The sequence below is a fragment of the Balaenoptera borealis genome (assembly GCF_965194805.1).
Source record: "Balaenoptera borealis genome assembly, chromosome: 8".
Classification (NCBI taxonomy): domain Eukaryota; kingdom Metazoa; phylum Chordata; class Mammalia; order Artiodactyla; family Balaenopteridae; genus Balaenoptera; species Balaenoptera borealis.
Window position 1 is genome coordinate 65,908,208 of NC_138865.1, and position 23,809 is coordinate 65,932,016.

The window sequence follows — 23,809 nt, forward strand, 5'->3', positions numbered from 1 at the left end:
CAACACAGCCAAAAAAAAAAAAAAATCGAAAGCAGCTATTATTGGAATTCCCTGGCAGTCCAGCAGTTAGGACTTGGTGCTTTCACTGCTGGGGTCCGGGTTCAATCCCTGGTTGGGGAACTAAGATCCCACAAGCTGTGAGGGGCAGCCAAAAAAAAAAAAAGCAGCTATTATTAAAAACCTCCAACAAGGGCAAACACTCTTGAAGTGAATGGAAAGACAGAAACTCTTAGCAAAGAAGTAGCAGATATAAAGAGAAACCAAATAGAAGTTTTAGGGTGGGGGAATTAGGAAGAGGGTGAGAGAATTGGGGAGATGTTGGTCAAAGGATACAAGCTTGCAGTTAGAAGACATGTAAGTTCTGGGGATCGAATACACAGCATTGTGACTATAGTTAATATAACAATACTGTATTATATACTTGAAAGTTGCTAAGAGACTAGATCTTAGATGTCCTCACCACAAAAGGAAATGCTAATCATGTGGCATAATGGAGGTGTTAGCTAATGCTACAGTGGTAATCATATTGCAGTATGTAAGTGTATCAAATCTACACCTCAAACTTACACACTGTTATATGTCAATTATAGCTCAATGAAAAAAAGAAAGAAAGAAAAAGGTGAAGAGGACACTTTTAGAAACTCTTTTTATTGGTTTCTCTTGGGGAGCAGTCATTTCCCAGAGAGCAACAGCCCAAACATTCAAATAAAAATAGTTGAACTGGAGAAAAAGAAAGACAAAAATTTTTTAAAACCCAAACAAACAAAAATCAAAAACAAGCAAACAAACAAAAAAGAATTGTAATTTATCAAAAGGGTGAAGGTTAAGGCTTCTGAGAATGTATAATGAAATCTAAAGTAAAAGTGAAACATTTTTCCCCAAAGTTTAAACTGCCCTTATGAGATACACATATTTAAACATATCAGAAGGGAGATTTAAACTTTGAGAAGATACATATCTAGGTAGACATCTCAGAAGAGCTGAAAATTTAAAGAAGGTAGAGGTAACTTGGGATGGATTCTTTACTAGATTTGATATTTCACTTAAGTACATGTGTATACTTCATAGCTAAAACCAGCTGCGGCTGGCAAACAACTGCCCATCAGCCTAACTGTGTAGTGGAGATGGCTGCAAAACCTTGGGAGGAAGAGAAATTAGCATTTCAAACGCAGATTCTAATACAAAAGAAAAAAATACTAGAAAGTAGTACCATTCTTTAAATAAATTAGGCAAAAAGTTTTTAAAAAATTTTAGAACTGAAAATACAATAACGAAAAAAAAATCTTACAGAAGAACATAACAGAAGAGTCAATGAACTTGAGAATAGATCAATAGATATTATCTAAATTGAACAACAGAGGAAAAAAAAAAGATCCCCTCCCTGCCAAAAATGAACAGAACCTCATGGATCTGTGAACAATACCAAAAGGGCTAACATTCATGTCACTGGAGTTTCAGAAGAAGAGGAAAGAGTGCATTATTGTGTGTGTGTGTGTGTATGAAAAACAATGGCTAAAAGTTTACCAAATTTGGCAAAAAAACAATAACCTAGAGATTCAAGAAGGTCAGGAAAACACAAATGAACTTGAATCAAAATCCATTACAATCAAATTGCTGAAAACTAAAGACAAAGAAAATCTTGAAAACAGCCAGAGAATAACAATGCATTGCTTGGGACTTCCCTGGTGGTGCAGTGGTTGAGAATCCACTTGCCAATGCAGGGGACACGGGTTCGAGCCCTGGTCCAGGAAGATCCCACATGCCGCGGAGCAACTAAGCCCGTGCGCCACAACTACTGAGTCTGCTCCCTAGAGCTTGTGTGCCACAACTACTGAGCCTGCGCTCTAGAGCCCGCGAGCCACAACTACTGAAGCCCACACTCCTGGATTCCAAGCTCTGCAACAAGAGAAGCCACCGCAATCAGAAGCCCGTGCACCGCAATGAAGAGTAGACCCCGCTCGCCGCAGCTAGAGAAAGCCCGCATGCAGTAACAAAGACCCAATGCAGCCAAAAATGAATGAATAAATAAATTAATTAATTAATTTAAAAAAAAAAAGGAAGAATGCTTTCATATCAATAATCTAAGACTTAAGAAACTTAAAGAAACTAGAAAAAGAAAAAATAAACCCAAAACAGTCAGAAGAAATAACAGCAGAGATAAAATTGAAAATAAAAAACAATACAGAAAATTAATGAAACTAAAAGGTGGTGGTTCTTTGAAAGGATAAAAAAACATTGATAAATCTCTAGCAAGACTGAAAACAAAAAAAGAGAGAGAGAGAACACATCAATTACTGATATCAGAAATGAAAGAGGGGATTATTGCTACATAGTGTAAGTTGGTACACTATTTCCAGCATTTCACAAAGTATAAAAGGCAGTATGGAGATGAAAGAACATGAGCTTTGGAGTTTCCAGACATGGGTACAAATCCTGGTGCTTTTACTAACCAGCTGTGATAGAAAGCCAATTTCTTCACCTTTTAGGTCTTAATTTTTTTATATGTAAAATGAGGTTTATAATATTTTAACTCAAAGACCAAAAGATAAGATTTAAATTAGATTAAAGTAGGTTAAGAGCCTGGCACAGAGATTGTGCCCAACAAATGATACTTTCCTACTCACCCTCTCCTGTCAGGAATGACATTTACCAATAATAAGGATAAACAAGGGGAATATGTTTCTTTGTTTTTATTACCAATTATATAAGTTCATTATTAGATAGTTTTTATATTTAAAGGTTTCCAATACCACCTTACTATGCTGAGCGAAAGCTCTATTTTGCATATCAATCTATTTATATCTATTTAGCATTTATCTATCTCTCTACCTCTCTATATATCTATGGTTAAAACTAAATGGGAAATCAAATTTAATGCTACTTTTTTTTTTTTATTAATTAATTAATTATTTATTTTTGGCTGTGTTGGGTCTTCATTTCTGTGCAAAGGCTTTCTTTAGTTGCGGCGAGCAGAGGCCACTCTTCATCGCGGTGCGCGGGCCTCTCACTGTCGTGGCCTCTCTTGGTGCGGAGCACAAGCTCCAGACGCGCAGGCTCAGTAGCTGTGGCTCACGGGCCTAGTTGCTCCGCGGCATGTGGGATCTTCCCAGACCAGGGCTCAAACCCGTGTCCCCTGCATTGGCAGACAGATTCTCAACCACTGCGCCACCAGGGAAGCCCTTAATGCTACTTTTGATCATTTTGTTTGACAATTAAAATTTTGAAACCTAGTGTCCACTGAGGGAAGCCCTAGTAGTAATCATAGCATTAATGTGTCCAGTAATATGTAATTTTACAAAGTCCACACTAGATGGCAGATTTTAGACAGTATTTTTTGGGTCACTAATTATTAGGGTTTTTCTACAATCCTGGAGCTTAGCCAGTTGATACCTCCTTCTGATTTCCTTTTTGTGAGTGACAGTTCAGTTATATTGGTAGTTGAGATATTTGGGAACCTTTTTGCCAGATAGTCAAATTAGACGAGGCAAGTAAAAGGAATGAACAAATACCAATCACTAAAACCCAAACAGCTAGATCCACTTTTACAATATTTATTACTTTCGGGGTTTTTTTGGCCACGTTCCACGGCTTGTGGGATCTTAGTTCCCAGACCAGGGATGGAACCCATGCCCCCTGCAGTGGAAGCACAGAGTCCTAACCATTGGACCACCAGGGAATTCCCACTATTCATTACTTTTCAAAGAAAAAAAAGTTACATGCTATATTTTAGTACTACAATTTGGGAGAGAAGGGTACATGACAGGTAAATATTAGTTGGAAATCTTTCTGAATCATTTTGATGACTTCAATAAATTTTTTAATGCAACAGTCTGTTATTTTATCTCTTCATTTTTTCTTTCCTCTCTTTTATTTTAATCATGTTTTAACAAGTCTTTAACAAGAACATACTGTGTACAAAGAACTCTGTGTAAATGGGGGGTGAGGGAGTTGGATGTAGGGAAGCAGGGACTGGATCTTGCATTCTAAGCAATCCTCTCTCCTTAAGGACACTGTAGTCTTACAGGGAAAATAAGACAACTACAAAAATACCACAGTACAGGAGCTTCCCTGGTGGCACAGTGGTTAAGAATCCGCCTGCCAATGCAGGGGACACGGGTTCAAGCCCTGGTCCAGGAAGATCCCACATGCCGCGGAGCAACTACTGAGCCTGCGCTCTAGAGCCCGTGAGCCACAACTACTGAGCCCGCATGCTGCAACTAATGAAGCCCACGTGTCTAGAGCCCGTGCTCCACAACAAGAGAAGCCACCACAATGAGAAGCCCACGCACCGCAACAAAGAGTAGCCCCCGCTTGCCACAACTAGAGAAAGCCCGCACGCAGCAACGAAGACCCAACGCAGCCAAAAATAAAAAATAAATTAATTAAATAAATTAAAAAAAAAAAAAAAACACAGTACAGGTAGAAAGTGAGACATGCCCATGAAGTGAAGTTTTACCAGATGTAAAGGAAAGGATTATATCATTCTGGGATAAGTAGTGAAAAGGGATGAAAATGACATATATTGAGGGCGAATTATATGGCAGGTATTGAGCTAGATGGTTAACATGCATAATTTTTTTTGGCAGCATTCCTGGCATGTGGGATATTAGTTCCCCGACCAGGGACTGAGTCTGTGCCATGCCCCCTGCAGTGGAAGCGCATAGTCTTAACCACTTGACCTCCAGGGAAGTCCCAACATGCATGATTTAATTTCATATCACTTTTACCCTGTTAGACGTTAAAAAAAAAAAAAAAATCCCCATTTTTCAGGAGAGGTAACTGAGTCTTGAGGAGAATAAGTAACCAAGGCAATTTTCCAGTTAGGAAGCAGCAAAATCTAGGGTTGAACCCTGGTCTGTTTGCCTCTAAAGATAGCAGGTGGGAGAGGGAGTATCTGTTACTATTTTTATTTTTGAAAGTGATTTATTGCAGTTTTAAGAAATAGAAACTTTATGTATGTGCACTGTAGGATAGAAGAATTGTAAGAGATTGAAAGGCAGGAAACAGACATTCAGTACAGCATCAACACAGATGTAGAGGCTGGAGGGTGAGAAATTGTGGGCACTCAAGCTGACTGGAATGGGCTGCCTGTAGGCTGATCTTAAGTTCTCAGACCTAAAACATATTTTTAAAAGAGAGGAAAGAAAGACATTTAAATCTGCACAGGGAGGGGCTTCCCTGGTGGCGCAGTGATTGAGAATCTGCCTGCCAATGCAGGGGACACGGGTTTGAGCCCTGGTCTGGGAAGATGCCACATGCCACGGAGCAACTGGGCCCGTGAGCCACAACTACTGAGCCTGCGCGTCTGGAGCCTGTGCTCCGCAACAAGAGAGGCCGCGATGGTGAGAGGCCCGCGCACCGCGATGAAGAGTGGCCCCCACTTGCCGCAACTACAGAAAGCCCTCGCACAGAAACGAAGACTCAACACAGTCATAAATAAATAAATAAATAAATAAATAAAAGACCGTGAATTTCTTTTAAAAAAAAAAAAAAAATCTGCACAGGGAGATTTAAAACCTGTGTCAACACATCTGCAGGAGATTATTTCTAGGATTTCTCCATTTGACCTTGGTGTCCTGCTTCTACTGAGCTTCTGTTCTGGGTTTCCCTGCTGCCTCTACATTATGATATGTCCACTCAGAGGTGAATGTACCAGCTCCTCAGAATACTGGTACTAATGCCTATCATTTATTTTCAACACATAGTTTTTGAGCCCCTACTATAAGCCTGCCCTAGGTCATAACTGCCAACATAAATCAAATGGAGGCCCTGCCTCATAATTATGTCTAACTTGGGCCTCCCTCAAATTCCCTGTCAAATTATGAGCTCCTCTGAGGTTCATTTGTAATTTCCTGTAGTAGAGCAGAGTGGTTAAGGGAATGACTTGACGTCAGACAGACCTGAGTTCAAGTCCCAGTTCTACTCACTGTGAATTGTGGAAATGTGGTCACACAGAGCTTCTGTAAGCCTCGGTTTCCTTCTCTATAAATTGGAGATAATGATAATATAAGTATACATGGGAAACATAGATTGGTTGCTACATCTACTTTTTTTTGACAAGGAAAAACTATTTAAATTATGCACTCATTTCAATTGGTGTATTTCAAAAAGTGCAATATTTTTCTTCATTATCAATAAAAGGAGTTAGAAGTTAACTTCAAAGAAATAAGGAAATGACAAATTACCTGAAAAGTCACAGTCACATATGCATTCACTGCATCCTATAGAAGAGGGGCAAGTTAGGTTCACCCACTTTCATGAGTTCCATCAAATACCAGACCTATTCATGGGTGGAAGAGAAAAGGCAAATTTTTTAAGGAAGTATGTTATTAAATGAGGTATTTGGAATTCCTAAGAGTACCAGGTGGGGAGTATCTTTTCTAAACTAGATCTAGGAAGTACAATGTGGACTCAATCTGTCCTCCTCCCTTCCAAAGGCTGTTCACTTATTAATGAATTAAAAAACAAGCAAACAACAACAGAAAACAAGATTAAAAAACAACAACAACGACAATTTCACACATACCACCAAAACAGAAAAATAAAACACTAAGAGGTCCCAGATTACTCTCCAGACAGGAACCAGTGGTTCTAGGCTCAACAGTTCAAGCCTAGAATTCATCTGTTACAAAGTCATCATGAGCATGCTTTACTTCCAAAAACAAAAATTTTTGTAACAATAAAAACAAAAACTAGTCCTGATCACTTTTCTAACATACTCAAATTTAACTAGTATTTAAACTGAGTTGGGAGAAGAAAGAAATCCATACTTACGGGCCAAGGGTGGGTGCAGAGCATTTGTCCTTGCCCTCATGCAAGGCTGAGACATTCAGCTGCTGAAGAAATAATTAGTCCTTTTTAGTCAGGCAGTTTCTTATTTCCATAGACAGCAATAGCAAGATCCGCAAAGGTGCCAGCTCCCTGTGTCCTTTGCCCCACAAGACAGCACTAAAGCAAAAGGGGTCAGATAACAAGGCAACATGGGTGATAAGGCGCTCTGGTTCTGAGGAACCAGTTTTATTTATTTATTTGGCCGTGCTGGATCTTCGTTGCAGCATGTGGGATCTTTTGAGTTGCGACAAGCGAACTCTTAGTTGTGGCATGTGGGATCTAGTTCCCTGACCAGGGATCGAACCCCGGGCCCCCTGCACTGGGAGCATGGAGTCTTAGCCACTGGACCACCAGGGAAGTCCCAGGAACCAGTTTTATACTAAGCAGTTTGAGTATTTCCTGCTAAGCAATTTTATAGCATGCAGCTGTACCCTAAAGTGTGGGGAAGAGAGGAGTTTCAAGGCAGAAGCCCTTATATCTTACCAGAGCCTGGGAGGCAGTAAGAAATTGTCTCATAACAGCCTCGAGGAAAGATAAAAAGGAGGGTGAGAAATGGCCTTGTAGCAGCTCCTCCCAAGCCTCCCACTCTCTCAAGTTCTGAGAGGATTATGGGGCATTTCACCAAGACTTAGATCTCCTGAGGTGAAGCCTTGTCTACGTGGCCTATATGGATATTTGCAAGGACACCTGCACAGAGCAGTTTCCCTACAACTTCACCCCCTAACCGCTCACATCACTAGCCAAGAACTCTCTTTAGAAACATGGGCCACTCCATCAGATATCCTAATTATACAAATCCTTTTAATTTGTCCCAGGCAACAGAGATACAACAATCGATTTAACTTAGAGCAGTTGCTATAGTCTGTAAACAGGCCTGTGAATAGGTAAAAGGAAATCGGATCGGGTTCGAGAAAGTTGATCTTGTTCTACTGTCTGGCGTGGCAGCTGTGAACTCCTGCAGTCAGCAGCTGCTGGGAAGCTTCTGAGAGCTCTTGGATTAAGATTCCCTATCGGCCAGTGGTCAAGTTGGAGGTGTCAGTCTGCCTTAAAAACTAGCCAGGCCGCCCGCCCGCGCGTCCCTCGGTCCCCCTGCAGCAAGCAGTCCCTCCGACCGTCCGACCCAGAGTAGCCGGCCGAGCCCGAGGCCTGGGCTCTTGCTCCCTGGCGGAGGGATCCGCGGCGGCAGCTGAGGAGGCGGCGCTGAGCCTGGAAGGAAGCGGCAGCTGCCGCGGGGGCGGCTCGAGCGGCAGCGCATAAAGGGGCCGCCGCCGGATGATGCGGTGACCCCTACGGCAGGCTCAGGAGCCGAGTGGGCCACGGCCCCAAGTCCGTCCCGCCGGACCCGCGCTCCGGAACTCCCCATCTTCTCCGGCCGACCCGCGATCACCAAGGCGGCCTCGCGCCCCCTGGCCCCTTCCCCGTCCCTGCCCTGCCCCTGTTCCCGCCCCCCGCGATGGCTCTGAAGAGAATCCACAAGGAATTCAACGACCTGGCGCGGGACCCCCCAGCACAGTGTTCAGCAGGTCCCGTTGGAGATGATATGTTCCATGGGCAAGCTACAATAATGGGGCCAAATGACAGTCCCTATCAGGGTGGAGTATTTTTCTTGACATTCATTTCCCAGCAGATTACCCCTTCAAACCACCTAAGGTTGCATTTACAACAAGACTTTATCATCCAAATATTAACAGTAATGGCAGCATTTGTCTTGATATTCTGCGGTCACAGTGGTCTCCAGCACTATTTCAAGAGTACTTTTGTCCATCTGTTCTCTGTTGTGTGATCCCAATCCAGATGATCCTTTAGTGCCTGAGATTGCTCGGATCTACAGATAGAGAAAAGTACAACAGAATAGCTCGGGAATGGACTCAGAAGTATGCGATGTCATTAAAGAAATTATTGGATAACCTCTACAAATAAAGATAGGGGACCTCTGAAAGAAAGTCCTTTTGATTTCCATTTGACTGCTTTCTATGAGCCCAGGCCTCATCTTCCCCTGTGCACGTTCACCTGATACAGCAGTGCTGTGTGTTGTACATACTTGGAACAACAAACTAGAAATACTGTACTTCTGTGCCAACATTGCCTCCTAGCAGAGAAGTGTGTGTGTGACAAGCCAGTTCTCCAGGCATAACCTAGGTGTGAGACTAAAAGCTTTCCTTATTGACTTAAATTTGGATAACAGCAGAGTGAGGGGTGGTGGGTATGGTGTGTGCTTGGATGGGGAAGGAAAGCTCCACTGACCTGTAGGAGACTGTTTTTTAAGTGAAATCCCATTAAACTCAAAACAGTTATGAAAAGCAAGGCGAAGAACATGAAGCTGTTTCTGTATTCATTTTATTCCAAAGGACTTAACGTCTTAGGTGAAAGTTATGACCAATCAGATTAAACTCTACCTACATCCTGTATTTTAAGGTCTAAGTTTAACTGGTCAACATTTAAATGGATTGCAGCTATTAGTAAGTAAAGTGTGATGGGCTTTGTTTCCAACTCTTTTACATCTCCCCACCCTTCAACCTTCGTCCTTCAGCCCCTTTTTCTCTCTTCCATATTCTTTGGTTTGTATGTGGTTTCTCAGTTAATACATAGCTAATAGCTCTTATTTTTCTTATGTTTTTAACTGCTTAGGTCTATCTGGATGTAAGGGTGAAAATTCATTCGATGGAAATACTTGTGTATATTTAAAGACCCAATTGCACCTCTGGAGCTTGTACGTTCAAGAATGATTAATCTATGTAATAAACTGATTACTACAGTCATTACATTAAAAAAAAAAAAACTAGCCAGATGCTCTGCAGATCAGAGCTGAAAGAGATGAATGGACCCTCCCCAGTCCCATCCCTCCCCAGCAGTTAAGGTTGTCCTGTGCTAGCTGCCACACCCAAGTGCTTGGCATCAGTCCCCACAGCAATCATGTCACCCTTTTGCCAGTTGTCCCCATGTCTTATTCACACCATACGCCCAGACTTGTTCCTAGGTGGCTCAGTAGTTTCTTCCTTGTACCACCTAGAACATCTACAGTCCTCTGATATGTGGGCAACACTAGAAGCACTTTAGAGTTGTCATCTCACATCCATGATCATTATCATCATTATCCATAACCGCCCAAATCTAGCAAGCTTAGCTGGGCAGCAAAAGGACATCGAGTTAGAATCTCCCACCTCCTGGCTCCTCTTTGATACACACAAATTCCAGTATCCCCATATCCCAGGAGGTAGACTTGGGAGGAAAAGAGTGAATGAGTTAATTACACAGTCCACATGCCAAGACCAGCCAGGTCCAGTGCCCCAGACTATGTGTCCCCAAGTTCCCTTTGCTACTTGACTGTGTAGTTGGCAGTTTGGGTATGTGTGCCAGGCTTCCTTTGTCTCAGGTGCTGGAATCACTGGAGCTTATTTTTAGGCCCGGTTCTGACGTGTAGATGGATTGCTGCCCTGTGCAATAGTATATTCAGGTGGCTATGGTCCTTACCTGGGAAGCTCAGGTCAAATCAGCTTGTTTCCACTGATGTTCATCCTCCAAGAGTCCTTTTCCATAGGCATTCACATGGGTCACAAACAGAGGGCATGGGTCTTGTGCAATCTTATTCCCCGTTTGGCCCCTCTGAGCTAAGACTTGATCATCCAACTTTCCTGCTGCCAAGTACCAGACTACACTGCTAGCCCATTGCCCAATGCCATGAGTCAATGAAAATGCAACAAGGCATATTTTGGGAGGCATTTTTAGAGCAAACACCACAACTTAAACTATGCTCAATGAGCAGAGTTCCCTTTTCCATGCATAGTTTTACAGTTTTCTTTAAAGCTGCACAGCTGTACCATTCCAGTACATTCCTGTATAGGGGGCCCCAAGGCCACACCCCAGGTTCAGTGATTCACGAGGAGGACTGACAAAATTCAGCACATAGTTGTACTCACAGCTATGATTTATTACAGTGAAAGGATACAAAACAAAGTCAGCAAACGAAAAAGGCATATGGTGGAAAGCCTAGAGAAAACCAGGCACAAGCTTCCAAGTCCTCTCCCAGTAGAGTCACACAGGACAGCTTAATTCCCCCATCAACAAGTTGTGCCAACACATGTGAAATGTTACCTCCTGGGGAAGCTCATTAGAGACAGTGCCCAAGGCTTTCATTGGGAGCTGGTCACGTAGGCACCTTCTGCCTAACACATACCAAAATTCCAGATTCCCAGGAGGAAAGCAGCTATTTAGCATAAACCACACTGGTTGTACAAACAGTTTAAGTACACTGAACCACTCGTATCAGTTCTGTGAATGGTGGGAACCCTCCCCAAAACACATCCTAGACACCAGGCCAACCTTGTAAGCAGTACTTTCCAAGGATAAGCAGGCTCTTGGCTCTTGGCCAAGGCATCTTTACAGCGAAAGTATTATCAGTAGGACCTCCTGCAGCAGGGTGAGAGCGGCCTGCAGTACTGATCTCAGTTATGCCCTTTCAGGGTCCTTTACTTAGCCAATTAAAACAAGTCCCACTAACTATACAGATCTATCTGAAAAAGCCAGATGACTTCATCCTTAAGCTTCTGATTAACTTTTTTTTTTTTTTAACCTAGCCCAAGGCATCAATTCAGGCACAGCCAGTAAGTTGAAGCTGACCTGAAAGCTTTCCAGGGCTGAGGTAGTATGATAGTCGAGGCACACAGACAAGTACAGTCCCAGAGATCGCAAGTGGTAACCATAGAAACAAAGAGTTCACAAATGTTGGGGCATGCCAAGCAGGACATACATTAGTCAGGCAGCACAGGTTATCAGGGCCCCATGTGGCCTTGTACTGTCAAACCTCCCACTCTGGGTTCTCAGTCCAGTCCAAATTATGCAGTTCAGTCCCTGATTTCAGAGGGACTCCCTGAGGCAAGTCAGTTCCAAACAGTTTTACCTGTCTATAACATCAGTTCAACAGCTTCACAAGTGTGGACAACATCTATAGGTGTTCTGCAGGAAAGTGCTGGCACTGGGGTCACCCCCTGCCATCTCAGTGCTGGTAAGGTGTGAGCCTAGCCTCAGCAACCAGTTTAATTCAGAGAACTCGCAGCTTGAAAAGGCATATAGTTTTTCCTTTAGGAAGAGGGCAAGGCTTCCAGGAACAGTTCTAAAAAACAAAGATCATTAATGCCCTTCCCCCCCTGCCTCCCCATCCCCAGGTGCTGGGGTTTTACTTTTTCCTGCATCATTACAAAAACAGTTGTGTCCTGTTCAGCAATGGTAACAACATTTTTTCAATTATCCCCTACTCTCATCTAGGCCATTCACCTGGAAAAGTTGTATGCAAAAGGCATAAAAGCATTTTCACAGAAAAACATTTTTGTATAATTTAACCAGAAAGACACATCATATTCGAAATGGGTCAGAATGAAATCTTAAATTTTTAAAAGATAATTATAATGGGCTTAATAACCTGCCATCCATTTTGTCCTAATCATTTATCCAGGGAACAGCCTAGAAAAGATCAGTCCCTTTCTGGGGACAGCTGCATTTAATAATCAAACTGCCTTACTAAGGTGTGTATACCAGGAAAAAGGTGAGGGAAGTAGAGTCAGGCTATCAGACCGCCATTGCAAACTGCAACTAATTTAGAAAGCTGAATACAAGTCAACAGCAGTGAGACGACCCTGAAACGGGGTCCAGAGTCTGACCTGTTAGTAGTGGGTGGAGGTGTCACACTCCCTAGCTTTTGCAGGAATCCTGTTAGGAATGCATTCAGTCTCTGTATCAGAAATATAGAGCTGATCAGCAGCTCAATTTCACACGGCCCCATCAGAAATAAGCCCTTTTCTGTGGGCATTTGTGACCCAGATGGTCCAGCCAGCATCCATGATGTTTCCACAATTTAGCCCACAGAGAAGTGTCCTAAATGTGTAACTATTCCAGAATCTGAGTTTTATTTTTTGAGCAGAACTTCGTCAGCTTTTAGTTTGGCACAGCTAGTGCTGAGGCTGAAATAGCCCAAACCAGGTTTCAGCTTAGAGTCAGGTCTAGGCAATTAAGCGTCAGGATTCCAAAAAAGCCAGCAGCTTTTCTTTAGCAGCATATTCAAAGCCCAGATACTACAAGGCCAGAGAGCCATGTTCCAAGTCCAACTGACAAGTGAGGCTTTATGACGCCCTTTTTATCTTGTCAGCCTTAGAGTCCAAAAAGACCCACCCAAAAATATGCACATCAGGCTGGAAAATCATCAGGCTTTATGGATCAGACATCTGATTTTACAAAAGCTCATTAGCAACTCAAATCTGCTTTGTAAAACTCCAAAAGTGTATTTCTATCTGGAGAGTGCCTCTCTTTTCATGTTGTTTCATTTTTTTCCAGAAGTTACAATAGGCAAAAAGTATAACAAATATCATCAGTTACAGAGACTGACTTTGTTTTCAACACTCAAAAAAAAAAAAAAAAAAAATTTCAATCCACCCACCAATGGCAAAAAGCAAGTATTTGTGTGTCCCACTAACACTTTTTCTTTGCAACTTTCCCTGCCTGGGATGATCCCTGTAGCATTTATGAAATTATAAGCATATAATATTTTCCATCAATTTTTATCCTACATCCAGATGCAAAAACCACAAAGCACAAAGCTATTTCAACACAGCGCACCCCCCTCAACCTTTAAATGGAAATTTACTCAACCCTCTACCAGTAAATTTAACATTTCCAGGATTAACATTAGAGCTACCAAGGAAGACTCTCAGCTGGAATTGGGGGCAGGAGAGGGAGGATAGGGCTACTGTACCAGTGATGGTAACTAGGCTGAAGAAATGACTGCAGTGCTTTTTTCCCTTTTCCCCCTCTGGTTTGCTTTGCTCTAGCCGTGGGAACTGACCTAACATTTTTTTCCTTCAACTTGGAAAAAAAAGCAATACAAACTTTTAATATTTCTGGGTCATCCAAACTCACCTTTGGGAATTTGGGGGCCCTTTCTCCTCCCACATGAAGGAGAGAACAAAATACAAAAAGGCATCACCTTTTCCCCCTCACTTTAGCACATTTTAGCACAGGCTGCACTTTTGCCCCTCGCTTCAGCCAGCACAGCTAGAAACAGCCAGGAGATCCAGCAAGCCAACTCTCCTGGAGTTGGATCTATCATTTTCAAATTCCACAGGTAACTTCCACCTCTCAGAAAATACTGCTGTTTCATCCCGTGAATGACTCAATAGCCAGCATAGTTAGTACTAAAGATGTGTTATCCCTCACTCCTTCACCTTTACCTTCCTCAAGCTGTTTTTGCCATATTTCAGTGAGTCAGAGTTGGGCTAGCAAATCCCATTTCTGACACCAACTGAGGTAGGGGTCCTCAAGACCACCCTCCCCCAAGGTCTGATGATTTACTAGGAGGACAATGTTCAGCATATAGTTGTGCTCACAGCTAAGATTTATTACTGTGAAATGATACAAAACAAGACAGCAGATAGAAAAGGCACAGGGAGCAAGCACATTAGAGCCCAAGGCTTTACTGGGGGACTGGTCATGTAGGCACTTTCTGCCTAACACATACCAAAATTCCAGACTCCCAGGAGGAAAGCAGGTATCCAGCATAATCCACACTGGTTGTACAAACATTTTAGGTACAATGAGCCACTCATATCAGTTCTGTGGATGGTGGGAACCCTCCCCAAATCACATCTCAGACACCAGCAAAAGGCCAACCTTGTAAGCAGAACTTCCTAAGGATAAGCAGGCTCAGATCTGCTATGTTAACTCTTTCCTACACAACCCCTTTGACCTTTAACTTAGCTGGCATATCCATGAGGCTTAGGCATCCTTAGGAGCTGTAGTGTACCCAGGCCCCCAAGAAGCCTAAGGTGATAGCATAGATCCTGCATCTGAGATAGACACATCTTCCTAGTAATTATGTAGCTGTGAGATTCCATTAATGCCCAGTGTGGTAGTTTGAATAACAGCCCCCAGAGATTTCCAGGTTCTAATCCTTGTGACCTATGAGTGTTAATTTATGTGGTAAAAGGGATTTTGCAGATGTGATCAAGTTAGGGATCTTGAGATGGGGATTATCCATTTGGGCCCTAAATGTAATCACAAGTGTCCTTAACAGAAAGAGGCCAGAGGGAGATTTGACTATAGAAGAGGTAGTAGGAGATGTAATGATGCAAGCAAGAGGCTGAAATGATGTGAGGAAGGGGTCATGAGCCAAGACCCTCCAGAAACTGGAAAACGCAAGGAAACTGATTCTTCCTTAGAACCTCTAGAAGGAGGGCAGCCGTGCCAACACCTTTATTTCAGTCTACTGAAACCCATTTTGGACTTCTAGCTTTCAGAACTGTAAGACAATTTTGTGTTGTTTTAAGCCACTAAGTTTGTGGTACTTTGTTACAGCAGCAATAGAAAAGTAATACACCAAGTCTTACTTCTTTCCTGGATATACTATTTCCATTTCATAATGCATGCTTGCTGGGCAATACCCACTTTGTTGGCATTTTTATTTTTGACCCACTCCAGAATGGGCAGGTCAGAGAATAACATCATGTGCTATTGCTTAGTTAGCTTCTCAGGGTCCACCAGCACTCAATAACAGGCCAATAATTACCCCTCAAATGGAGTATACCAGGCAGTGGTGTTAGGAAAATGCTCTGTCCAAAACCCTAGTGGGCACCACTGCCTAGTGCCACAGATGCAGTCTACTGCAAGCACTGTCAAGCACTGATATTTGAAGCTCAAAAGGCTCATTAGAACTAGCCAGTCGAAATAAGAGGACAGTCTGTATAGCCTGCTAGATAGTTTCCTTATGTGTCCTCTTACTACCACTTCCTTAGTCAGTATAGTTATCTGCTCATCCCCTCTCCTCCCTTCACCTGGCATCCTGTCCTGCTCTACTAGTAGCTCATAACTGGGCTGAAAGATCCAGGTGGGCTCCTAGTTGTATACTCATCCCACTAGCACTGTTTAATTTGTGGCATTTCCCCACTGGGAACATTCCTAATAATCAAGAGAAGTATTATACATACGCAACACATCTGTTCCCACAATACATTCAGAGGTATCAGTTACAACCACTTGGGTGTGTGAACTTTTCACTGAATAAAAGATAGTACAGACAAGTTTCAAGGGCCACAATGGTATGGCCTCTTTTACCATAGATAAGGTCAACTTTTGGCAGGAGTTACACGTCTGAGAGGACATGGTTTTTTCTATGACTGCTGGAGGACTTCAGTGTGGTAAATTCACCTTCTTTGTCCCCAAACTTTTTTTTTTTTTGGCAAGAAGCCCTATATTGTCACTGTTTACTAGTCACACCTGCTGGCAAGCATCTGCTAACACCGCAATAATGCCATCAAGACAGAAACTTTTGATTTGTCAACCAACAGACACTATTTACACAGGAAACACATTGGACATCAAAAAACTTTTCTCTAACACTTTATAAGTATTCATAGCACAAAAAATTAACGTATCATTTAAATTATACATTTTTACAATGGTACATTAAATTGGCTCAGAGCCTTAATTTTTAATTTGATTTAAACATTGCTTTTAGTCTGATGACAACACCAATGGTGCAGAGTTCTGGAGATATGTTCAAAGCAGCACTCACCTGCGGCTTTTCTTCGGTTCCAGAGTCTCTCAGGCAGTCAATAGTGTTTTTGTCAAATGCATCCTTTAGGTTTTTCTGTGAGAATGCAGAACACTGCATGTATTCGACAGCCTTCAGGTCACAAAACAGCATTTCAGCAGTCTGCGGAGCGAGAGGTTTCTGTGTTCTTGGCAAGCTTCTCGATAATAGAGGGTATCACACTTCTGAGATCAATTTTGGTTCCAACAAACAAGGAGTCTTCAAACAATGGTGAATTATCTCAGGTACCGACTTTTCTTTCACATTTCCAAATAAGGGCCGAAGACCACTGAAAAAGACTAGAAATATATGTTTGTGGATAGCTGAGGGGTTGTTCTGTCAAATATCTTTCTTGTCCTGCAGGATCAAAAAGTCCATAAGTGTATGGCTCTCACCAGATACTGACTGCATAGTTGTCAGAAACCATGGAACGTATTCAGACATTAACTTATTGTTGTGTAGCATATCAAGACACATCTTACCAACAACACCATCACTCACAACACAAATTGTCTGCATTGCTGAAATATTTTTTACTCCACTGGAAATATTCCAAATATAATTTTGAACTCAGCTTCTCCAACTGATTTGAAGGACCTACCTGTTTTTCTGTTTTTTGGTTTTTGGTTTTTTTTGAGGCAAGGAATACGACTTTATTCGGAAAGCCAGAAGTCTGAGAAGATGGCAGACTAGTGTCTCCGATAAACCATCTTATCTGGGTCTAGATGCCAGTTGCTTTTATAGAATCAGAGAGGGAGAGGAGGTGAGGAAGTAAAGTAAAAGGGCCATAGGTCTTGCAAAACATCTCCTGGAATGACCAGCCTCAGTGAGAGGATGTGTTAGTTTCTTTTGTCTTGCAGCCATTCACAGGTGGGCAGGGTTTCCTGAGGCAGGCCATTATGTATGATTATAACAAAAGCAACGAAAAACAAAGGTTAAAGTCAAAGAAACAGATCCAGTGTGGAGTCCGATTTAGCTCTTCCCTGTTACAATTCCCCACTGTCAATGTCCATTCCACAATCTTGTGGAAAAAGGGGTGAAAATGTTCTAACTGCTCCGTCAGATGGATCTTTCTGAGAGTGTCTGCCATCGGCGTCAGTGTTCCAAATGCTGAGATTTGTCTTTTGTTCCACTTTGGAAGTGTCTACTTTACACCTGTAGACGTAAAAATATTCACAACCTAAAAGTTGAGAGTTATCAGGAATTTTGAGGGCTTCAAGCCCAGGAGGCTGCATCTCAAGTTAAGGAATTTAGTGTTTTTCTATGTATGGGAAGATGCAAGAGTCTGGGCTCACTGAAATCATTTCTTTGATATGCACCACAGCTATCTGGAGCCTGTATCCTGTATTTTCACATCCTGAGTGTCCTCAGGGCTCACCACAGGGAGTGGCTGCAGTCTGATGGCTGCTAGATGGCAGGTATTCTTCACCTTCCTGAATTTCCTCAGGGTTTATTAGCTCATGTTGGAGGGCTGCAATTGCAGATGACTGATCCTCTCCTCCTGGTCAGGAATCTAACCAACATTTGGGAGACATTTCACGATCAAATTTTGTCCCACGGTGCTGGAAGGCTCATCCCAGGTCAGGCAAAGATTCTTGATATGCCACTCCAGGTGCTATTTTTTGGATTAGGCCCTATTGATAATTAAAGATTCTCTGGATCTTCTAATTATGATCCAGGAGACATTTTCCTTTGCTGCTTCTTCCCATACCTAGATCATATTATTACAATTATTGTATGTTATAAAAGTGATCTATTTCCTTAAGATGTTTAGCCACAGGAGTTTTGTTGGAGGCCTGGTTACACACTGGGTACTGCAAGAGGCAACAATTTTATAAAACAGGATATAAGTAATGCACCTAGTAACATTGACATAGTGCAGCAGGGAGACACAAAGCACAAACAATTTGGAAATAAAGAACAAATTAAAACAATGATTGACATAAATATCAAATCCACAGGAGAGCCAGCTGGAGACAACAAATTCTGGCAGGATCAGGTAGAGAGAAAAAGATAAATGTTTCGTCTTTGTTTACAAAGGCATACTTTATCAACTTGTTGTAGGTCATCGCATAAGAGAGAAGGTTTTTCTGAAAAACAAAGATTAAAGCCAGTATATTTCCCAAAGTCATAAAGTTACAAATCATATTTACCACTTTATTCAGTTTCATGTAATTAATTCCCATTCATCTGGATGAAATAATCAGGTTTCTCAATAGTTTTGTCATATGTTACCCCGTCCAGTGATATTATCTAAAGGCTATCCGAAACATAGATTTCTTTAAAAGTTCCTTTTTATCAGTCTTCTTGAAAATCTTCATTTTGTAAAAGCATCAGGACAAAACTTAAAATAGCATGGTTAAAGATTTGAGTACAATGTAATTAGCAGGAAACTTGGATATAACATTTTAGAATAACTAGTGTTATGATTGATAACATATCAGGACATATCAGATGTTAGGGATTCCATATAAATTTTGGAATATCTATATAAATGACATTTATCCATACACCATAACCTAAGGTTCATCTCCAATCACTTGACAATGTTTTTGAAGTAATTTAACACACCAAATAAAATTAGTTTGACATCTCTCTCTGAGATGTCTCAGAGACGTTCTTTCGAAGTATCTCAGAGTCAGGTGGAGACTAAAAAGCTTTATTCAGATTCTGATATTTAGGAAGTTTGTTAAAAATATCAAAAAGGTTTTTTTTTTTAATTTTTGAATTTTATTTATTTTTTATACAGCAGGTTCTTATTAGTCATCCATTTTATACACATCAGTGTATACATGTCAATCCCAATCTCCCAATTCATCACACCCCCACCCCCACCCCCCCGCCGCTTTCCCCCCTTGGTGTCCATACGTTTGTTCTCTACATCTGTGTCTCTATTTCTGCCCAGCAAACCAGTTCACCTGTAGCATTTTTCTAGGTTCCACATATATGCGTTAATATATGATATTCGTTTTTCTCTTTCTGACTTACTTCACTCTGAATGACAGGCTCTAGATCCATCCACGTCTCTACAAATGACCCAATTTCATTCCTTTTTATGGCTGAGTAATATTCCATTGTATATATGTACCACATCTTCTTTATCCATTTGTCTTGTTGATGGGCATTCAGGTTGCTTCCATGACCTGGCTATTGTAAATAGTGCTGCAATGAACATTGGGGTGCATGTGTCTTTTTTTTTTGTAATTTTTAAAAATTTATTTTTATTTATTTATTTATTTTTGGCTGCATTGGGTCTTCGTTGCCACACGTGGGCTTTCTCTAGTTGTGGCGAGCAGGGGCTACTCTTCGTTGTGGCGCGCAGTCTTCTCATCAGGGTGGCTTCTCTTGTTGCGGAGCACGGGCTCTAGGCACATGAGCTTCAGTAGTTGTGGCATGTGGGCTCAGTAGTTGTGGCTTATGGGCTCTAGAGCGCAGGCTCAGTAGTTGTGGCGCATGGGCTCAGCTGCTCCGTGGCATGTGGGATCTCCCTGGACCAGGGCTCGAACCCATGTCCCCTGCATTGGCAGGCGGATTCTTAACCACTCCACCACCAGGGAAGCCCCGTGCATGTGTCTTTTTGAATTATGGTTTTCTCTGGGTATATGCCCAGTAGTGGGATTGCTGGGTCATATGGTAATTCTATTTTTAGTTTTTTAAGGAACCTCCATACTGTTCTCCATAGTGGCTGTATCAATTTACATTCCCACCAACAGTGCAAAAGGGTTTCCTTTTCTCCACACCCTCTCCAGCATTTGTTGTTTGTAGATTTTCTGATGATGCCCATTCTAATTGGTGTGAGGTGATATACCTCATTGTAGTTTTGATTTGCATTTCTCTAATAATTAGTGATGTTGAGCAGCTTTTCATGTGCTTCTTGGCCATCTGTATGTCTTCTTTGGAGAAATGTCTATTTAGGTCTTCTGCCCATTTTTGGATTGGGTTGTTTGTTTTTTTAATATTGAGCTACATAAGCTGTTTATATACTTTGGAGATTAATCCTTTGTCCATTGATTTGTTTGCAAATATTTTCTCCCATTCTGAGGGTTGTCTTTTTGTCTTGATTGTAGTTTCCTTTGCTTTGCAAAAGCTTTTAAGTTTCATTAGGACCTACCTGTTTTTATTAGCCTGAAGGGTGCCTAGTAAAAAAGAAAGTGGAAGGGGGTTTAAGCCTTAATTGAGGAGGTGAGCCAAACTGACCAGATGATGGTGGTGGGTAAGACCACATACAGGAAGCACTGCAGAAAAAGTCTTAGACAGCAGGAGGGGCAAAGTTCAGCTGGCAGCTCACTCCACCAGACTGACAGTCACAACAGGAATGAAGGACATTGGTGGAAACTGCCCTACTGTCCCCTGCCTTCCCAAGCTCCAAAAGTGAGCACCTTGTGATGCCTCCAGAAGCCGTCGTGAAGAAGCAGTGTTCAGAAGCAGTCCGGAGGCCTTCACCTATGCCTCCACCCTGCACCCCCAGCCCAACAGCAATCTTCTGGGCGAACAGGTCAGGACCCCATCTAAAAATGTGAGTGGGCCATTGTATAGGCAATGAACGCCTATGGTGTCAAACGCCAGACTGCTGTCAGTTACAGAAACATTCCCCTGGGACCCAGAGGTCTCCATGTGTCACGTGACTTTCTGGAGGTACACGAAAGGTGCATAAAGGCGAATCACCTGACGATCAACGGCTGTAGTGAGCGCCTTACCCCGCACACTTGGCGCCGCGTGAGCCTCCATGGCCTAGGGGGGTTACGTTACATTCCTCGGTCCAATTCCGTCCTCCGTGCTTCACCTGAACAAGGACCCCCTTTGCCTAATTTCCTGCCCCCTGAGGCCCGGAAAGCCCTGGCCAGGTGAGATGAACAGAAGGGAGGAACGGACCTAAACGGAGCTGCGGGAAGCGCCTCACACTGGGCTGAATCAGACGCGTCCGCGTGGCGACCTGGACCTATGGGAGTCCCCAGAGCGGTGACATCAGAAGCGCGACGTCAGAGACCGCACGGCGGGCAGTGCCGCGGTGTCTAACCTGGACTCGGGGAGTCCTACCGCGTCCTTTATGCGAGGAGATTCTCTTCATTAACTCCACAATAGTATACATACAAATATGTTAAAGAACCAGTTCACGGGGCTTCCCTGGTGGCGCAGTGGTGAAGAATCCACCTGCCAATGCAGGGGACACGGGTTCGAGCCCTGACCCGGGAAGATCCCACATGCCGCGGAGCAACTAAGCCCGTGCGCCACAACTACTGAGCCTGCGCTCTAGAGCTCGTGGGCCACAACCACTGAAGCCTGTGCGCCTAGAGCCCGTGCTCCGCAACAAGAGAAGCCACTGCAGTGAGAAGCCCGTGCACAGCAACAAAGACCCAACGCAGCCAAAAATAAAAATTAATTAATTAATTAAAAAAAAGAACCAGTTCATTCAACTTTTAAACGCCTTCGAGCGTCACTGTTGAAATTCAACACATCATGATTCTTTTCATTATTTCCAGAAAAATAGAATTCTTTGACACTCTTTAACTGGTTGGGTAAAAATCTCTGCCTGTAAGGAAACTCTTTCCAGCCCAATTTACCATTTGCTCCCATATACTTGGAATATGATTTACTGAGGGTAATATTAGAACATTTTCAATGTAATTATGCCAAGGCAGACTAAACACCTAGCTGGGAAAATTCTTTGACTTTTAGTTCCAGGATCTTCCTGGTGTTTTTCAACTATACTCCAAAACCTATTTTTCTCCCAGTTTTACTGAGATATAATTAACATGCAACATTGTATTTTAATTATATCTTGTATTTAGTTTAAGGTGTACAACATAACAATAACATAATAAATTATTATGTACAACATAATAATTTGATATATATACATATATAGTGAAATTATTACCTCACCTATTTTTATGTTATCGTATTTTTGCCACGATTGTTCTCAATAGTCCTACAGCATGCAAAATATGCTTGTTCATTTCTGTGAGTTTCCAGTAGGAAATGCTCAGAAATAACTGCTACATTGTAGACATTCAGAAGAGTATTTTGTATAAACCAAAATTAATTAATGAGGTAAAGTGCTAAGAATAATATCTTAAATAAATGCACTTATTTGGGCTGATGAAAGTTCTATGAAGCTCAAGTTTTTTGGTTTATTTCATGTTCATTTGACTAGTTTCTTAGATAGGCAAAGAAAAGTCCAATAAAATATCTGCAGAGCTCTATCTGAGCATGATCCAAATTATCCCCTAAAAACTGCTGCCACTTTGACTTTAAATTTCCTTGTGTTCTTCTTCGCGATTTCTGGGTGATGATATATCAAGCTGTATACTTAACGGAACCCAACAATTCTTAGTGGGGAAATTTATACAAAAATTACCCATGAGTGAATGAGTCTGTTTGGTGAATGATGTAAACTTTTGAAATGCACACTTTTTAATATAAGAATGAAAGAGCCTTTGTTTTTTGCTTGTATTTTTGGCCGCGCCACAGGGCTTGCAAGATCTTAGTTCCCCAACCAGGGACTGAACCCGGGCCCTCGGCAGTGAAACTGCAGAGTCCTAACCACCAGACCACCAGGGAATTCCCAGCCTTTGTTTTAAGGTATAATTTAATAATAGTGTTGTTAACCATTCTTTAATGTTGTTACCATTCTTTTTTTTTTTTTTTTTTTATTTTTAGCTGTGTTGAGTCTTTGTTTCTGTGCGAGGGCTTTCTCCAGTTGCGGCGAGTGGGGGCCACTCTTCATCGCGGTGCGCGGGCCTCTCACTGTTGCGGCCTCTCTTGTTGCGGAGCACAAGCTCCAGACGCGCAGGCTCAGTAGCTGTGGCTTACGGGCCTAGTTGCTCCGTGGCATGTGGAATCTTCCCAGACCAGGGCTCAAACCCGTGTCCCCTGCATTAGCAGGCAGATTCTCAACCACTGCGCCACCAGGGAAGCCCTACCATTCTTGTATGATGGCTCTTCAAGTATCTAGATGAAGCAATTCTTTCTAAACCAATCACCTACAACAGGTGATTGGGTATCCATCTTTCTGCTACAAGACATCTCTATTTAGTCTGCACTTTTAGTCACCTGCTCTTTATTCCTTCCCAGTACTTCTCAGCTCAATATTTGTGCTTACTGTCACTTTATCATAATAGGTCTCCATTCCCCACAAGTCTTGGAACACCCACCTCTCTCGCTGTCTGGAATGCCCACTTCATGGGGATCTCATTGACTTTCTTCCCTTTCTGCCAACTTTTGCTTGTCATTCATTCCCATCTCACTGCAACATACCAACTAATATCTGTTTTCCCAAACGCCACTCATAGACTACATCTTGAAAATGACTCCATTCTCCGAGGTGTGGAAGAAAGAAGGCCCAACTGACCTCCCTCTCAAGGCAGACAGTTGTTGGTAGATGCCAGCTGGAAACTCAGCTGG

General features: G+C 42.3%; 1 protein-coding gene, 1 long non-coding RNA gene and 1 pseudogene across 4 annotated transcripts in view; 1 reads left to right on the top strand and 2 right to left on the bottom strand.

Moving 5' to 3' along the window:
* The window catches only part of KDM4C (lysine demethylase 4C), a 443,948-nt gene extending 436,927 nt beyond the window's left edge, over positions 1–7,021 (bottom strand). The window contains exons 1-3 of one of the 2 annotated variants that reach the window (XM_082404367.1): positions 6,775–7,021; positions 6,186–6,280; positions 5,928–5,982 (exon numbers count right to left, since the gene is read on the bottom strand). The gene's annotated coding sequence lies outside the window, so the exon portion shown is untranslated. Of the gene's footprint in view, positions 1–5,927; positions 5,983–6,185 lie in introns of both variants that reach the window. The other variant, XM_082404366.1, reaches the window with a different exon arrangement.
* A 1-nt stretch (position 7,022) lies between these two features.
* Positions 7,023–8,751, top strand: LOC309632792 (ubiquitin-conjugating enzyme E2 D2 pseudogene; annotated as a pseudogene). Its single transcript has one exon. The product of its transcript is annotated as a ubiquitin-conjugating enzyme E2 D2 pseudogene (transcript).
* Positions 8,752–9,400: 649 nt separating this feature from the next.
* The window catches only part of LOC309634411, a 40,167-nt gene continuing 25,758 nt past the window's right edge, over positions 9,401–23,809 (bottom strand). The window contains exon 6 of the long non-coding RNA XR_014248075.1: positions 9,401–18,495. This is a non-coding gene — a long non-coding RNA (uncharacterized lncRNA). The remainder of the gene's footprint in view (positions 18,496–23,809) is intronic.